Raw genomic sequence first — 19,877 nt, 5'->3', positions numbered from 1 at the left:
ATTAGAAAAATAAAAAAAACACAGAAGCTAGCAGTACGGCAAAAAACAACCTTTTAGAACACGCCGCTAACGGCAATCAATGTAATTTATAGCGATACAACAATTAAAAAAAATTAAAGACCATTAGTAAACAGGCTACTAAATTAAGTAAAGAACTTTGTTAATAAAGTAGGGTGAGGTAGTGAAGCTACCAACACTGCCATTAAAAAAATTAAACATGTCTCAGCAAACACACGATTAATGGCAATAAAAGGAATTTACAAACTTGGAGGAATTTAAAAAAAAATTTAAACAGAAGTGTCGTGGAATATCATTAGAACATAACACATATGACGGACCTGCGTAAGGCGGCCACAAATCACCCACTCAGGGATGCTCAGGCTAGACAGAATACTGGCCAATTTAAATACGCCCGTAAACACCATTGCCACTCTCAGGCTGCTCACTGCACCGACTTTTAGCCAGCGAAAACTTCTTGTAAGATGGCTTAACTTGCTGGCAGAATTAGAGCTAACCTCAGGCGAGGAAACATTACACCACACAGTCCTGAATGAGCGACCACATGATCAACCAACAAGAAGCATGAATTTAGTCATAACACACGACAGAATAGCGAAACAATTAAACTGCCAAAACTACACCTCCCATCGGAAGGTAAAGAGAGGAGGAGGAAAGATCACTGTCTTCAGTTACACCGGTGCCAGGGACAGGAAACCCGGTCGCCGGAGGCCACAAGGCAGAAGAGACGCTGGTTACACAAATTATTACTTAATGATTAAACCTTCCACGAACGTAACTTGCAATTATACTCGAACAGACAGTACGCGACCTCCGATGGCAAGGATCCACACATCCGACCGCGCACGCGTCGCCAGCGTACCCAACACGCCACGATCGCGCGACAACACGCTCTGTCACCGGAGTTCACGTCTTCTCTGCAACGTTGACGGGTAGTGACCGCTCCTTCATGTTAGTTGTCTCATTTTAAACTCCAGTGTTGAAACGGAGGATTTAAAGAAGCTTGTTAACGTCCCACCAAGGCGAAATGAACAGCAATTACGCGTGGGGCGATTCTGTATATAACCAACACGCGGGGAGCTCTTACGTCAACTCGACCCGCTCGTTACACACAACCGACATACATCACGTGGCGACTCGGTACAACCGACCACGCCTGCTTCGCGCTGGAGAGCCACACTGCCCTCCCGTGTCCACCACACTCTCTACGCGCAACCCCTTACTTCCGCGCCACCTCCCGAGGTTACAACCGGTCAAAGATCTCACTTCCTCCATAGCAGTTTCCCTGAAGCAAAAACGCAGATATCGATAGCAGAGGGAAAAGACAGCCAAGCAGCCACTTAATGACAGACAACATATCAAACAAACATGTCAGGCTAAGAAAAGGGAAAACAATGCAATCTAAACACAAGGTGTAGCACGAGTCGATACACGGCTCAGTACCTTCCCCTTAATGAGCAATGCCCCCAGTCAGAAGGTCAGCGTGGTGCAAATTTGTGAAGCAGGCTGGCAACTATGTCACGAAGATGTGCTTCCTACAGACAACTGAGCTAGTTTGAAGTGGGTCAAATTGTGGCCATCCGAGTGGCGGGATGGTTCTTTTGGATAACAGGTTGTACGTACTGCCTCAATTGTGCAGTGATGCTGTGCAAAGTCTCACACCTGTAGACGAGCATCTAGACGTCCACAGAGCACAGAAGTCCGCCTGGATCGTTGTAGTGTAAGGACTGTAGTGGCGCAGGTCGTACAGCTACCGCAGCAGTGATAAGACGGCCTGTGAGCAGATACGTGTTGACACGAACTGTGGCGAACCAGTTATTAGCAGTGGGAATACCGGCACGCACGTCTCTAATTCATCTCCCACTCACGCCACAGCATCGACGTGCACGGCTCGATTGGTGCCGTCAGAGGATCACTTGGAGGATGGAATCGCGCCCTGGTCTTCAGCAATGAAAGCAGGTTCTACCAGAACCAAAGTGATGGTCGTTTATACGTATGCTATAGTCTTGGTGAGCGCTTTCTCATAGAATGCGTTCGTCTGAGACACACTGGCAATAAGGCCTGTGGTGCCGTAAACTACAACTCAGCCTTGGTGTGTCTGGAGGGGACGCTAACCAGGGCTCGGTACATGCAAAATGTTGTTAGAACGGTTCTTTAGCCGTTTTTCCAACAGAAGACACCGCTCACCCACACACTGTCCGGAAACTCAACGTGCTCAGCAAGATATGCAGCAATTTCCTAGGCAATCACTATCTCTGGACTTCTCTCCAATCGAGCGCTCGTGGGATATGATGGGACAGGAAGTTACTCTGTGACTCGTCAACCAACAACTCTCAGAGAACTAAGTAAACAGGTCGAGCAGGCGTGGAAATAACGTATCCCAAGACAGTATTCGCCATCTGTGAGATCGAGTGGATACCAGATCAAAGCCTGTATTACTACCCTTGGAGGCTACACCACGTACTAGTAAGGGTATTTCAGCTTGGGTCGATACTGGTACCACAGAACCGCTTGTGCTATTGATACGTAAAGGTAATCATTTGACGTAGTCCATATTAATAGTTGCAACAATCAGTCTTGAGTGGATTGGAAACTAATTTTTTTCCGGCAATATACCAGGTGATCAAAACCTCAGTATAAATTTGAAAACTGAATAAATCACGGAATAATGTAGATAGAGAGGTAAAAATTTACACACATGCTTGGAATAACATGGGGTTTTATTAGTGCAAAAAAAGTTCACGAAATGTCCGACAGATGGCGCTGGACAGCAAAACTGCTACCGTGACGGGTGAGAGGTACGCCGATATGTTACACAATCGCATCATCCCCAGCCTGGCTGATAAATAACTGCTGGAACGTACGATGTTTATGCAGGATGGCGCTCCACCCCATATTGTTAGACTCGTGAAAGATCTCTTGCGCGCGTCGTTTGGTGATGATCGTGAGCTCAGCCGCCACTTTCGTCATGCTTGGCCTCCCAGGTCCCCAGACCTCACTCCGTGCGATTATTGGCTTTGGGGTTACCTGAAGTCGCAAGTGTATCGTGATCGACCGACATCTCTAGGGACGCTGAAAGACAACATCCGACGCCAATGCCTCACCATAACCCCGGACATGCTGTACAGTGCTGTTCACAACATTATTCCTCGACTACAGCTATTGTTGACGAATGATGGTGGACATTCTGAGCATTTCCTGTAAAGAACATCATCTTTGCTTTGTCTTACTTTGTTATGCTAATTTTTGCTATTCTGATCAGATGAAGCGCCATTTCTATGCCCACGACCTCCAGCTCTACCTAAGCGTCAGACCTGGAGAAGTAAACACTGCAATCGCTCAGATGAATGATGATCAGTCTTCAGTAGTGACATGGGCGAAAAGCCTGGGGCTTAAACTAAAAGCAAAAAAGACGCAAGTAATCTTAATAGCCCACCAGAAATTAATAATTTCAGATTTCCGCGAACGGCTACCTCCTATTCTGCTCGACGGTACTCCAATACCATATCAGAAAACAGTGAAGAACTTGGGTGTAACTTTGGATGAGCATCTCAACTGGGCGGAGAATACAGTCGCAGTGTGCCGAAAGACGTCTGCTTGTCTCTATGCTCTCAAAAAGTTTCGGAACATATTTCCACGGGACTTGAAACGCCAGCTCGTGCAAGCACTCGTTCTACCGAACCTCCACTGTTGTGATGTGATTCAACAAGGCACGAGTAGTGAAAACAAAAGACGGCTAGAGCTAACCATGAATGCCTGTGTGCGTTACACCTGCAACATTCGCCGATATGATCATGTTAGTGCTTCATACTCCGAGCTAGGATGGCTGCGGCCGGACAAATAGCGTGACTACCACACTCTATGTCTACTTCACAGACTCCTCGTCACGCAAGCACCCCAGTACCTTGCTTCAGAGATTAAAAACCTGTCATGCCATCATAATCGAAACATGAGGTCACTCTTATTTGGTATCCTAACTGTGCCCACTCACAAAATAAAAACTTTTGCAAACTCCTTCTCAGCTGCCGCTTTCCGCCTCTGGAACAAACTGCCCCTTACCTTGCGCAAAATTCAATCTCCTGCTGCTTTTAAGAAGTTGAAGCATTTCCTACTATCATCCTCATAAAGTTCTCCACAAAATTAATGTACCAGGCCAATCCTCTCATCTGTCAAATAGCAAAGCTAGCGTCTCCTATCTTGCTCCTGAGATGCCTTCCTCTTCATCTATCTCTATTAACCAGGCAATCTTCTTTTCCTTTATATTTCCTTAATTATGTTTCATCATGTCTATTCTTCTCCTCCCTTCACCATGAGTCTCCCTCATACTCCCTGCTGCCAGCACTTCTATCTAAGATTTGTCTCTTCAATAATGTCTAATTATAACAGTACTTACGATCTACGAATATAAACTCTATATGTATGTATTTTTCCAGGTGTACCTTTCTAAGTGTTTATTTCACTTTTTGTACTAGATGTAGTTTAACATGCCTACTAAAACGTATGAATTTGAAATAAGTAGAATGCCTGGTTAGGTGTAAGAGAGGGCCTGATGGCCCTAATCTTGCCAGGTTAAATAAATCAATAAATAAAAATGAATAAATAAATATGTCGGACATTTTTTGAATGTTTGTATATTTTTGGTTCTAATAAAACCCCATGTCATTCCAAGCACGTGTGTGAATTTGTACCTCTCTATCTATGTTATTCCGTGATTTATTCAGTTTTCAAATTTATACTGACTTCTTGATCACCCGATATATACCTTCATACAACTCCCAGTTTCTCTTATCTTGTCTTCGCGACCGTTACACAAAATGTTCGTTGGTGGCAGTAAGATAGTTCTACAGTCTGCGTCAAATCCAGGTTCTCTAAATTTCCTCGACTTGCTGTCGCTTAAAGACCGTCGTTTTCCTTGCAGCGACCTCCATCTGAGTTCGCTGAACATTTCGGTGAAATTCGCGTGTTGATCGAATATACCGGTAAAAACTCTAACAGCACGTCTTGGAACTGCTCCGATGTCTTCCTTTAACCCGACCTAGGGCGATACCAAACACTCAACAGTACTCAGGAATCGGTTGTACTATTCTTCTAACTGGGTCTTCTTTATTGACGAGCTACACTTTCCTAGAATTATCCCAAAAAACCGCTGTCGACAACTCGCTTTCCCTACTACCGATCATGCACTATCGTTCCATTACACATCGCATTGTAACGTTACACCTAGACGTTTAAGCGACGTGACTGTGTGACGGAACACCCCATTAATACCCTACTAGAGCATTACAGGGTTGTGTTTCCTATTCATCTGCATTAATTTACATTTTTCTTCGTTAAGCGCAAGCGGCCATTGATCACAGAAAATAGAAATTCTGTCTAAGTCATCTTATATGTTCCTACATTCACTCTATGACGTCTACTTCCCTTACATAAGTATATTATCAGCAAAGAGCCGCAGATTGTTGCTCACTCTGTCCGTCTTACAATTTATGTACACAGGGAATAATAGCGGACCTGTCACACTTTCCTGGGGCACTGCTGATGATACCTTTGTCCCTGGTGAACATTCACCACTCAGGACCACGTAGTGCAGGCTGTTCCAGCTGGTCGGCTCCGGTGTGAGCCGCGGAGCGCTCCCTGCTCCCGGGAGCCGCGTCGCTCGCTGTGGCCACTCGAGTGGGCCGGCACGCCAACGCGTGGCACGGCTGCCTGAGGCAGGCGGCAAGGCAAGCGTTTTGATGTGCCAGCTGCGTCTTACAAGATCGACAACCTCATACTCTTAGCTGCTAAGACGTGGTGACATGCTACACCAGGAAATACGATGTTCGGGAAATAAATAAGAAACAACTGTTTTATAAGAAATTGCATACTAAATTTATTGGGCCTCTGTAGCTTGATACTTTCTTTTCATTACAAGATCGGAAATATCAGGCGTCAAAGTGTTCGCAGCGTTAATGCGGAGGATGAGCTTCATTGTTACATCCTGAAGAAACGATCGTTCCTTACTATTTACTCTTTTCATTGCTGAGTAAAGCTGCTCACAACAATACGTGCCAACATGCACATGATCTGAGTGGCATTGTTGTGAAGCTTGGGAAATGTTTTTTGCTGTAATGAACGATACCATCGTGACAGAACCGACGTGTTGTAGTACCTCTCTTTCTACAAAGTTGAACTTTGCAAATCAATAATCTCTAATTGAAGTGACAATGACAAGCATCGGGGGAAACTGAAAAACGAGTGCTGAACACCTTAAGTTCCATTTCCAAACTAGTGAGGTCTCGGAATCGTGTTTCAAACGACGTGATGAGCTGCTTTAACTTTGCTTGGTAATCGCCGAAAGTAGTACCTTCAGGTATTTTTAAAGAAGCAAGACGATTGAAGAACGTTAAATGTTCATTACTCATCTGCCTCTCAAATAAACGTAACTTTTCCATGAAAGCTTTGATCTCGTCGTGCATGTCAACGATTAGCTGCCCTTTGCCCTGCAATGAAAGATTTAATTTATTCAGATGCATAGTTATGTCAGATAGGAACGCCAGGTCAGATATCCATTTTATATCTTTCAGACAACGCATTTCTTCCCCTTTCATTTCGAGAAAATGGGATATTTCCTCACGAATGGCAAAGAAAACATCAACAACTTTTCCCCGACTTAGCCAACGAACTGCACTGTGGTAAGCTATATCCCCATACTCCGCTTCCATATCTTTCAGGAGTCATTTGAAAAATGGTTCAAATGGCTCTGAGCACTGTGGGACTCAACTGCTGAGGTCATTAGTCCCCTAGAACTTAGAACTAGTTAAACCTAACTAACCTAAAGACATCACAAACATCCATGCCCGAGGCAGGATTCGAACCTGCGACCGTAGCGGTCTTGCGGTTCCAGACTGCAGCGCCTTTAACCGCACGGCCACTTCGGCCGGCCAGGAATCATTTGAATTGGTGATGATTCATACCGTGACGCCGCACAAAATTCACGCATTTCACGACATCTTTCATTACGCCACCTAGCTCTACTGTTGCAGCACACAGTGCCTCTTGGTGAATAAAACAATGAAGAGTCAAAATGTCTTCCCCGAATTCATCCCTGAGTTTATTTTTCAAACGAGAAGCAAATCCTTGGTGACGCCCAATCATTTGTGGTGCACCGTATGTCGCTACAGAATGGAGCTTATCCCACGGCAAATTCATATTGTCCACTGATTCACAAACAGCTTCAAAAATGTCACGTCCTGTTGCGGTGTCATTGAGTGGTACCACATCCAAGAGTTCTTCAGTTACTTTCAGCTCCATGTCGACACTACGCACAAAGACTGCAAGCTGAGCACAGTCCGATATGTCGGTGCTTTCGACAAGCGCTAGCGAAAATTCAACAAAGCTCTCCGCCTTTTTCCTGATCTGTGTTTCATAATCCGCTGCCATTTCCAGGATTCGACGAGACATTGTCTGCTTCGACAGGCAAACCCCATCGATTGCCTGCACCTCCCTTGGAAAAAAACATTCTGCAACTGCTACCATGCACGATTTTACGAGTTGTCCCACCGAAAACGGCTTGCCGCTCGTCGCAATGACGTAAGCGACCCTGCAGCTTGCTCGAACTGCAGATTCAGTAGTGTTTTCTCCGCTCTCATTCACCTGAAAATTATACACGCATTACAGAACACGAACTATTTTGCATATTTTGATACTTTCCGTATTACGAAAGCGTTTATAAACTTACGTCTCCTGGTATGTCGTTATTAAGCCTGGCTACAAGTTCTCTGCGTGAAACGCCTTCTACCTGATCGTAGTGCGCTGCGTGAAGACGCGTATAATGTCGTTGTATATTGTACCTCATCGCAGAATTAAATACTTTATGACATACAAGACACTGCCGACGACCATCCCTCTCAATGAATAGAAAGGTATCCTCCAATAGAAGTACAGGGCTCCCGTGGCTAGTCATAGCTGTCATTGAACACGGATTATTGCGTCAGTTGCGGCTGTATGCGGCCAGGGGGCAGTGAGTTAGCTTTCCCCCTCCACGCGGGCTCCGAGCTGCCGCAGTGAGCGCTCCGGAGCGCTCCGGCTCCCTGGAGCTCGGTTGGAACAGCCTGACGTAGTGGGTTCTGATGCTTAGGAAGTTTTCGAGTCACCGACATATTTGAGAACCTAATCATCTGGTGACCATCGATTAAAAATTGAGTATGAAAACAACATCCTCTGGATATTTATTACTAAACTTAATTTTTCCAGATGGATCATCTACACGGCTTTTTGGTCAGTCCATGGGATGAACCTGTTCACTATCCACGTACATCGCTATCGTAGAGATACTGTCTACTCGAATTCGGGTTACTGTGACGAAAGAGAAGCAAGAACACTGCAAAAGTTTGGCCATGGATAGGAATTAAGGAAGATTTCATGTTCATCCAGGTCCAGGAACTGTAGCATTATCAACCGTAGAATCTCTTGTGACCCACAGTCATCATCTTCCAGCATCCACCCTCTTCCGTCGTTCCTCGTTTCAACTACACCATACTTCCTAGAGTGCTCCTAGACTTTCATCTTACCTAGTGTATCAGTTATGATGTTGTGCTTCTTAGATATAAATGTACCCCAAACTCACTCCATGCCTTTCTCTTCCCTAACGTCTATAATATTTTTGCTTCTTTTTCATAAACTAAACCCGAGGAGGTATTGAATAGAATTGGGGAGAAGAGGAGTTTGTGGCAAAACTTGACTAGAAGAAGGGATCGATGGTAGGACATGTTCTGAGGCATCAAGGGATCACCAATTTAGTACTGGAGGGCAGCGTGGAGGGTAAAAATCGTAGAGGGAGACCAAGAGATGAATACACTAAGCAGATTCAGAAGGATGTAGGCTGCAGTAGGTACTGGGAGATGAAGAAGCTTGCACACGATACAGTAGCATGGAGAGCTGCATCAAACCAGTCTCAGGACTAAAGACCACAACAACAACAACCCGAATTTCGAACAAATGCTATCATTACGATCTGAATCTACGGGAATACCAGAGTTGTTTTTATGCTTCTGGGAGGTCTTAGTCGCCTGCAAGGCTGTCACGAACAGAGTCATCGTACAGTGTGCATGCTTAAAAGCTTCTGACGACTTGCCCATTGCCTTCTTGCTTTAGACTTCCACTACATTACAGTATTACTATATTACAAAAGACCGACAGCCAATGCGTGTTTATTGGACGTGTACACCCTATGATGAGGCGAACTGCTCCACTCAGATGCGTATCAATTATTTTAGTGAGAGAGCTCTTCAGCAAGGTGGAGCAGCAGTATTTTTCGGCAGAGTATGAAAGAGCCAAATCTGATGATATGACAACTGCGGCAGTGGCAATCCAGGCGGTCCTGTTAACTTCTGGAGTATAGTGTTCAGAGATTTGATTTTAATTGTCACATTCCAAGATTGATTTATATGTTAGAGACCTGTCTAGGTCACATCTACGTATTTGGAATGTTGCAGTATTGGAGAATCTGGTCACTAAATGCGATGTTAGGTTTGTAGTTTGGTTGTTCGTCCCGTAGGTGAAAGATATTCAACGGTCTTTTGAGGATTCGGCTGGAGTGAGTTACGTTTGAATTATTCGTCCATCGTTCAAAACTGTTCAAATGTGTGTGAAATCTTATGGGACTTAACTGATAAGGTCATCAGTCCCTAAGCTTACACACTACTTAACCTAAATTATCCTAAGGACAAACACACACACCCAGCCCGAGGGAGGACTCGAACCTCCGCCGGGACCAGCCGCACAGTCCATGACTGCAGTACCTCTGACCGCTCGGCTAATCCCGCGCGGCTCGTCCATCGTCTTCATATCGGATGTCACTGTTGCTTCTGATACTGACGAATTGTGGCACGAGTCTGTCACGCCAGACGATACCATAGGCTTCATTTAGGTCTACATCTTCATCTACATCCATACTCCGCAAGCCACCTGACGGTGTGTCGCGGAGGGTACTTTGGGTACCTCTATCGGTTATCCCTTCTATTCCAGTCTCGTATTGCTCGTGGAAAGAAAGATTGTCGGTATGCCTCTCTTCGCGAGATATACGTAGGAGTGAGCGATATCCTGCTTGACTCCTCGGTGAAGGTTGTTGTCGAAACTTCAACAAAAGCCCGTCCCGAGGTACTGAGCGTCTCTCCTGCAGCGTATTCCACTGGAGTTTCTCTATCACCTCCATAACGCTTTCGCGATTACTAAATGATCCTCTAACGAAGCGCGCTGCTCTCCGTTGGATCTTCTCTATCTCTTCTATCAACCCTATCCTGTACGGATCCCACACTGGTGAGCAATATTCAAGCAGTGGGCGAACAAGTGTATTGTAACCTACTTCCTTTGTTTTCGGATTGCATTTCCTTAGGATACTTACAGTGAATCTTAGTCTAGCATCTGCTTTACCGACGATCAACTTTATATGATCATTCCATTTTAAATCACTCCTAATGCCTACTCCCAGATAATTTATGGAATTAACTGCCTCCAGTTGCTGACCTGCTATATTGTAGCTAAATGATAAAGGATCTTTCTTTCTATGTATTCCAAGCACATTACACTTGTCTACACTGAGATTCAGTTGCCATTCCCTGCACCATGCTTCAATTCGTTGCAGATCCTCCTGCATTTCAGTACATCTTTCCACTGTTACAACCTCTCGATATACTACAGCATCATCCGCAAAAAGCCTCAGTGAACTTCCGACGTTACGCACAAGGTCATTTATGTATATTGTGAATAGCAACGGTCCTACGACACTCCCCTGCGGCACACCTGAAATCACTCTTACTTCGGAAGATTCCCATGTTTATCTTCTGCTTCTCAAGGCCGTTTTCGATTTGCGTTGCCATTGCTAGCATCTGTTCCTCACATTCTCTTCCTGATCCAAACCCAGCTCATTCTATTCGAATGATGGCTGAAGAGATTCTATAATGAATGGGCCTCTAGAGGACCTTGATCAGAATGTTAACGAGAGTAATGGAGCGGTGATTTTCAGCTATTTAGGGAGCGTTGTCTCGCTTTAATATAGCAATGATGTTACATACTTTTCTTGAAGAGAGCTGGCAGATGACCTGACTCTAAGATGTTTGAAATGGACGTCTTCCTTTTTATAGTAGCAGAGCCACAGTGCAACAGAAACTCAGGATAAATAAATCAACGTCGGTGTCTTTCCGAGTTTCGTGTTCTTTTAGCTTATATGGTCGCTTCCACTTCAGTTGGGATGGAAAACTCAGATGTTTCTGAAGCCGAACGTTTCTTTAGTTTTAAGAGATGTTATTTACATGTTGCATCGGTACACACACACACACACACACACACACACACACACACACACACACACATATATATATATATATATATATATATATATATATATATATATATATATATAAAATTTACAAATTTTTATTTATTAGTAACATACGTTGAATCTAGAGCCTAGTTAGTATCAGTCTGTGCTGCCTGTATTTGTACTTTTTCAGGGGTTACTTCTAATGTTTCTCACTACGCCATGACTGCCTTATCAGAAATGAATATTACTCAGTGGATTTAACGCAACACACTGCATTTTTTTCAAGCCTCCCTGGTGAAAATTTAGAGATTTTGAATTGGTGCTTGAGTTAACATTGTCAGTTCACATGATATTTCGACAGCGCAGTTACATGTCTAAGCCGCTCGGGATTAGCCGAGCGGTCTACTGGGCGCTGCAGTCATGGCCTGTGCGACTGGTCCCGGCGGAGGTTCGAGTCCTCCCTCGGCCATGGGTGTGTGTGTTTGTCCTTAGGATAATTTAGGTTAAGTAGTGTGTAAGCTTAGGGACTGATGACCTTAGCAGTTAAGTCCCATAAGATTTCACACTCATTTGAACACTTTTTAGATGTCGAACCTAACGGCCTTGGCGCAGTGGTAACACCGGTTCCCGGCAGATCACCGAAGTTAAGCGTTGTTGGGCTGGGCTAGCATTGGGGTGACCGTCCGGTCTGTCGAGCGCTGTTAGCAAGCGGGGTGCACTCAGCACTTGCGAGGACAGTTGAGGAGTTACTCGATTGGGAAGTAGCATCTCCGGTCACGAAAACTGACATACGGCCGGGAGAACGGTGTGCTGACCACATAACCCTCCACATCCGCATCCGGTGACGCCCGTGGGCTGAGGATGACACGATGGCCGGACGGTACCGTTGGGTCTTCATGGCCTGTTCCGACGGAGTTTAGTTGAGTTCTTTAATTAGATGTGTTCCTGAGGTGTGTTGAGGCCACACTTCGGTTGGACACTTCTTGGACTCAAACCAAACTGTGAACTAGGCCAATTTGTGGAATATACAGGGTGATTCAAAAAGAATACCACAACTTTAGGAATTTAAAACTCTGCAACGACAAAAGGCAGAGCTAAGCACTATCTGTCGGCGAATTAAGGGAGCTATAAAGTTTCATTTAGTTGTACATTTGTTCGCTTGAGGCGCTGTTGACTAGGCGTCAGCGTCAGTTGATGCTAAGATGGCGACCGCTCAACAGAAAACTTTTTGTGTTATTGAGTACACAGAAGTGAATCGACGACAGTTGTTCAGCGTGCATTTCGAACGAAGTATGGCGTTAATCCTCCTGATAGGTGGTGTATTAAACGTTGGTGTAAACAGTTTACAGAGAATGGGTATTTGTGCAAAGGGAAAAGTTCTGGACGGCCGAAAACGAGTGATGAAAATGTAGCACGCATCCAGCAAGCATTTGTTCACAGCCCAGGAAAATCGACTCGCAGAGCTAGCAGGGAGCTGCAAATTCCACAATCAACTGTATGGAGAGTCCTACGAAAAAGGTTAGTTATGAAACCTTATCGTCTGAACGTCAACTACCAGAGGCGATGGATCGGCCGCCAGGCAGCCCGTGACAGAGCACTTCATCACTGGCCTCCAAGAAGCCCTGATCTTACCCCCTGCGATTTTTTCTTATGGGGGTATGTTAAGGATATGGTGTTTCGGCCGCCTCTCCCAGCCACCATTGATGATTTGAAACGAGAAATAACAGCAGCTATCCAAACTGTTACGCCTGATATGCTACAGAGAGTGTGGAACGAGTTGCAGTATCGGGTTGATATTGCTCGAGTGTCTGGAGGGGGCCATATTGAACATCTCTGAACTTGTTTTTGAGTGAAAAAAAACCTTTTTAAATACTCTTTGTAATGATGTATAACAGAAGGTTATATTATGTTTCTTTCATTAAATACACATTTTTAAAGTTGTGGTATTCTCTTTGAATCACCCTGTATAATTCTGGAGTGCTGCGGCGCTGTGACTGTTTAACTTTGGTCACTGCTAGATGATATGATAGAGTGATTCGTGTTCTGTAATTGATTATGATGTCTGTAACTGAGTGCTATCTCCTAAAGAGCCCAGGGAGGGTGAATGCAGGTCTCTCACGTGGCGTGTCAGACTTCCTTTCTCACATTTGTGGTGGGTCCTTGGGTCGACGTTTCTGTTTCGTAAGGATCTGATGACTTTTCTTGTATGGGGAGATAAGTATTGGTGGGTCCTAACAACTCTCTCACGTTTGGTGTGAGGACGTGCCACTATGCGTCATTAAAACTGAACTGAATAGTTTGAAAAAAAAAAAAAAAAAGAACAGTGGGTACAGGCTCACTTTTTCCTAACGGAAGCAAGTAACGGTTGCTGTTAAGCAGTCGTTGTCACGATGAAATAATGCACAAGATACAGGAAAATTCTAACGATACCTCGCAGCCGTTACTCTAATTTATCTGTAAGGATACGCTGAATGTCTTGTGCTACGTGAAGGGTGTCCTTGCATCATACAGCTATTCACTAATAAGGAATATTAAAATGTGTTCTTCCTTTCAGAAAAATCCTATTCGATAAAATAAGTATTGTACAAAACTACATATTTGCACTCAAGTGAAAAGCAGTAATTTGGAATTTTGCGGAAGGTTGTCCGGAGAAAGGTCTCCAGTATCTCTGAAATACAAATTTCAGTCAGGTGTATAGGATGCATGGTGAGATCGGTCTCATCTTGATCTTAATATTAGGCGGTTGCATGTGAATCTACAGCTTGCAACCAGTCGAAGCAAAGTCAACACGGAACCACGTTGAAACAAACCTAGATCCATAAACAATATTTCACATATTACAGCGTCTGGATAATATGTTTTTAAAAATACGTAATTAGCTAGGAACCTAAAAGTTTTTGCTTTTGCAATTAATTAATTATTAGTAGACACTGAAATTTATGAACTGTCGACTGAACACGTTTACGTTTGCATTAGCTTCCTTGTAAAGGCACTGATGACGTGAGCAGTACTGTCGGAATGTTTTTTCCGCTCAGAATACCCTGTTCCCACTAGTTGGAACAAACTTCAGAGAGTACTGAAATATTTCTAGTCATAGTTGCTTACTTCAAAGTCAAATCAACAGACCTAACATTATTCTGCAAGGGTATCAGTACATGAAGAAAATGAAAAAGGAGACAATTTGTAGTGTGCACTTTATTGATGCAAGATAATCTTATTCCTATTAATACATAAATATGTACACAGATTATAAACTAGTTACAGTAAACAACTGGACAGTTCACTGATTACTTCTCATTTATTCAGTCTTTGTAAGAAATCCAAATCTCGAAGAAATTTCACATCACCTTTTCAGTGACAAAGGAATAAATTAAAAAGTTTGATAAACATGTTGGTAAGAACAATGAATATCACGAGATATTAACTAATTAAATGCAAGTTAGCGGGAAGGGTGGTGAAAGTAGTTAAAATGAAATAAACAATAACAGTATGCAAAGTCATGGTTTTAAGTAAATGATAGTATGTCACTATGATGGGGTCTCAAATATTGTTTATTTGGATTGGATTGTTTGGGGGGAAGAGACCAAACAGCGAGGTCATCGGTCTCATCGGATTAGGGAAGGACGGGGAAGGAAGTCGACCGTGCCCTTTCAAAGGAACCATCCCGGCATTTACCTGGAGCGATTTAGGGAAATCACGGAAAACCTAAATCAGGATGGCCGGACGCGGGATTGAACCGTCGCCCTCCCGAATGCGAGTCCAGTGTGCTAGCCACTGCACCACCTCGCTCGGTGTTTATTTGTAAATACCGACACAAGCAAGTGTTCAACGTTCATTAATGAATGTATTACTTATTAAGATACTGAATCTCTTGTAAGTAACACGTGTTTTTTGAATGTTATGATAGCCTATGCATATATTAAATGAAGGAAAATGAAAATAAAATTTAAATGTTCGTAAACGTTTGATAACTTGTGGATATACCAAATTAAGGAAAAATTAAAATAAAATTTAAATGTTAGCAAGAAATGAACTCGCGGTTAAATTTGCAATTATAAGGTGAATGAAATAATGTAATTCAGTTTTCTCCTTACTAAATTAACTCAGATGCAGCATCTCACAATGATTTTATGTAAGAAGAATTAAAATATTGTGCTATTCATACAGTTTCATACGCAAGTAATGAAGAAAACCAGAGTGAACAAAATTATAATGGAAGATACGAAATGTAGTTCACGGACGAAGGTTGTGACTTCACAAATGGCTTGTGAAGCAGTGGCTGGTATGGGCAGAAAGAAACATTATTTTGAGGCGGTGGTGAAATATTCGAAAGCAGGTTATTGTTGAAATAGCTAAAACAAGATCATAGCTGCAATCCACTAAATCTGTGGAATACTACTTATGTTGGAAAATAAAAAAATCCACTTTGAAAGATACTTCCATGCAATATCGATTAAACATCAACATATCAAATACATTTATGTAGATGGAAACGCTATAATTTTATCGTTCCATAATAAGTCTGGTACATACTCGCTGGTCTATGACATAATCAGTATAACTTCTGAGCTGACAAGCAGAGTTATATTTTTGCGTTAATCAGTAAGGTGATTGTTTTCTAGCCAGATCAAGGAATGGTAATAGAAATTTGAAATTTTCAGTGACTCAGAGCGGTAAGCATAGCAACAAAATTCAAAGCAGTTCAGGAGAAGCTGCAAGAAACACAGGAAATAGACAGATGTTTGGCACAGGAAGAAACACTTTATGTATAGGAAATAATTCAATAAAAGGCGTGTAATAACACAGGGCGAACACATTAAAAAAGAAATATAAGAGTTCAGGTACGAATTTCACATTCCATTGTCATCGTGGTCAGCAGACACACATCGTGATGAGAAAAATTCAGAAAGCAGCTTTTGTTGACGACCATTGTATGTGTAGTTACCAAAAGATTAGTAATCGATAGACATTACTGGCAGAGAAAGCTGATCGGGTAAGATTAACGTCATAAAACTGAGAAAACATGGTTCATAGAGAGAGTACGAAGAAGATAAAGCAAAACTTTGGAGACATGCTAAGTAGTGAGGTAATATCTCACATGCTAGTGGAAATCCTTTGTGCAAACAAAGTAGGAAGACCTGATAGATTGAAAGAAAATAACCAAAGCAAAGTTTCCGAGAGTGTAGAAGTGAAATCCTCTGCTACTGAAGAAAATTACAATATGTATAATATACTGCAGTTCACATTTGGCAGGTAATTGAAACTACATAGCTTGATTAAGGAAATAGAAATCGCACAAATAACTGTATAAAAAAAATGTCGTTAGTGATGTGAGAGCACGAACTGTAACATCGCTTTTCCAGGAAAAGCATTTCCTTTACACTTTTGCAGAAATTAGTATATCATGTGATAAACTGAAAACCACTGAAAGATCTGAATGAAGCTCATGCGACTTATCTGAAGATGGATTTTATTTTATGAGAATGGGGCAGATAACGAAAGAGCTTTGGATTTTATTTCTTCCGGGAGCGGAAAGGTGGTTTAAAGGCAATTGGCAATAGAATGGATAGTGAAAATTAGTGTTATTACCTACCACAATTCTATTAAAAGCTGTTGGCAATGTGAAGTGAAAGCAACTGCTTTAATTTTTGTTGAAAATAAGATAAATATACAGTCACGTATCCATATTTACAAGAGCAATGGGTGACATTAAAGGGACAAAAGATGAACTGGCATTTCTCATCAAAAAGAGCACAAACGAAATTGAGTAAGTCATGTTTACAGTTTCACTACTGTACTGAAGAAGGAATGATGAACTGACAGAAAAATACAGAGGTTCAGGAAAACCTAAGAATATTCGGCATGGGCGATATTACGGACTGAATACAGTATTAGTTCGAAGGTGGGGAAAGAAACTGGCCTTGCAGATATATGAAGCATACAGTTCGGCATTCACCTGATCTGATCTGGAAAAATTATATAAACTACAATTCATAATAGTAGGATGAGAACAGGAACCGCAACATATTGATAAAGTGTGTTTCAAAGCAGTTATACATGTGCAAGAAGAAACTGTTACAATCTAAAGATTTATGGGTGACCTTGTGATTGTGAGACAAAATAATAAGTTATTCTATTGAAGCGTTGTGAGAAAAACGACATTTATTTGGTTACGTAAAGTGGTTTCTTACATAGAACTCGATACGCTAATAGTCAAAATCATAGGGGGAGAGTAAATTTTATACATGGCAAACAAAGCTGAATTTAACAGCCTGTTACATATGACGTAAAATTATGAAATATTCGGGAGCGTTAGAAAATTCGTAGTAGACGCAGCATCAAGAAGACCGTATGTAGTGAGGCATTTTGGGATCAACTGAACTGTTAAAATACCCGGCAATGAAGTGTTTTAAGCTGAGCGACAGTGAGGGTATTATAGTTTTTATGTCTTCGTACAGAAAACAATGGCGTAAGATAAGGAGTAATATAGGTCCGTTTCAAACTAAGAGAAAGTTGGGTGACAAATACAAATAAAATTAGCAATAATAGGAAACGTTTCTACGATACAATTGAGAAACAAAGAAGATAAAATTTTATTCCTCTATTCAGTCGATTTGGTTCTGGTACAAAGGACAGATAATGTAAAAAGATTAAATGAGTGCCAGAGAATTGTTACAAACATACATTAGAATATAAAAGTGGCACTCTGCGTTAGGGAGGATGAAGTGAAGAATTTGTGGAGTGACATAAATGTATAGCCTCGGAAATTTCCACAGTAACTGTATGTCACAAAAAATCGGAGAAGCAGAAACGGAGAGTATTTGAAACGTGGTTCTGTAGAAGAAACCTGAAATTTACCCAAGAGGTACGAGACGAGAAGGCATTATGAAGAACAAAGTGAAGGAAACTTATACAAATTTCTTACGACATGAAGAGACACATGAACGAAACACGGCTAAGGCGCCTTTGGCGGTGGAGAAGCAACAGAGACGAAAAGCTGAAGGAGGATGAGCTACTACAAAGGATATGAAACATTGAAAAGATGGTGCTGGGTGTAGTGTGAAGGGTTAAAAAGGTACCACAGCACGGAAGGAAATGGAGGACGACGTAAAATTGGGAACAAAAAATAGAGCAAGATAACGAAAGGCGTCTCTCGTAAACGAATGCTTTATGAATTAACTGTTCCGTTAGTTTTCTTCTTGTACAAGCAACTGATGAAACTAAATGTTGTCATGATCAAAGATGCCAGTGAAGCAAACTAAAAAAAGTAAGATTTTATACTGCTAATGAAAATCAGCAAAGTAGAACATGATACGTTATCCGCTAATGATGAACTCGGACATAAGTATTGTCATAGCTCAGATAAATTATTTTTATAGGAATTTCAGTGACATAAATAGCTTCCTTCGCTTTGGTATCGCTGTGGTTTTCGACATCAACTTTTTTTTTACAACGAGTCTAGGATCTTGGAATTACACAGGATAATAAGCTGATACTAGAGCCAACCCAGAATAAGCAACTGGCTGTAGAAAAAGCAGAAAGTGCCACGAATATCCGAAAATAATGATGAAGAAACGGATGCAGAGCATGGGAAAATCAGGAACAATGAAACCTGAGTTATTTCGCATTGATAAGGAAATATAAACAATAAAAATTTTGGATGATATCTGTGAGAGAAACAGACATCGAAAGTAACGCAGTTAAAATTATATCTGCTGTCAGTGTTCATTCTCGTTAAGATAACAGCTTTTTACGATTTACGGCAATCACAGACATCATTTATTTTAGAAAGTCAGCTGACAGAGTCAGTGGAGCCTACTGGTTCTTACAGTAACGCAGATGTGTTTCTTTTAGGATTTTCACGTAGTAACATAAGGGATATCACGCCAAAAACGCATAGGTAAATGATAATGTTACTGTTAAATAATAATAGGTAATACCGCACTAAATTACAATTATGTAGATTAGTTTCGACTCTCTCGGCCGTCTTTTTGACACACAGCACCAGTATCGTTCTGTTCAAACGGCAAAATAAGATGGCAATGCAGACGAAACTCTAACGTGCATACAGCTGTAAGGTGGGTACGTGAGCCATTTCTTTAGTTTACAAAGTCATATTACGCAGTGTACTTCCTTAGTGCCTGTTGAGTGGTCACACTCCCACAAATTCTGAAAATTGCCTGAACATGACTAAGCCGGTCACAAATCGTAGATCAGTGCGATTTTACTGTTATAACAATAAAACATCACTGTGGCCGCTTCCATCTGACATTGGATAAATTTAAAAATATTCAGACCACTTCCAAGAATGCTTCTGATCATCTCCTGTTTGTTAAATTGTAAATACAATATGAAGTCAGAACTGGAAACATATAAAGATAATGTGCATAAAAATTTCTGTTTCTTGGGATGAAAACCTGCGTGTCTGAGTTGCGCGAATTGCATGTTCAGTTCGATTTACTAACTCATACTAAGAGTATATTCAGAAAGTATTTTCCTCGAATGCCGTCTTATACGGAAGTGGAACATAGACAATAACCCATGCATACAACACGAT

Source organism: Schistocerca cancellata, chromosome 9 (assembly GCF_023864275.1).
Source record: "Schistocerca cancellata isolate TAMUIC-IGC-003103 chromosome 9, iqSchCanc2.1, whole genome shotgun sequence".
Taxonomy (NCBI): Eukaryota; Metazoa; Arthropoda; class Insecta; order Orthoptera; family Acrididae; genus Schistocerca; species Schistocerca cancellata.
The sequence above is the reverse complement of the archived record's forward strand: the minus strand, read 5'-3'. Positions refer to the sequence as shown.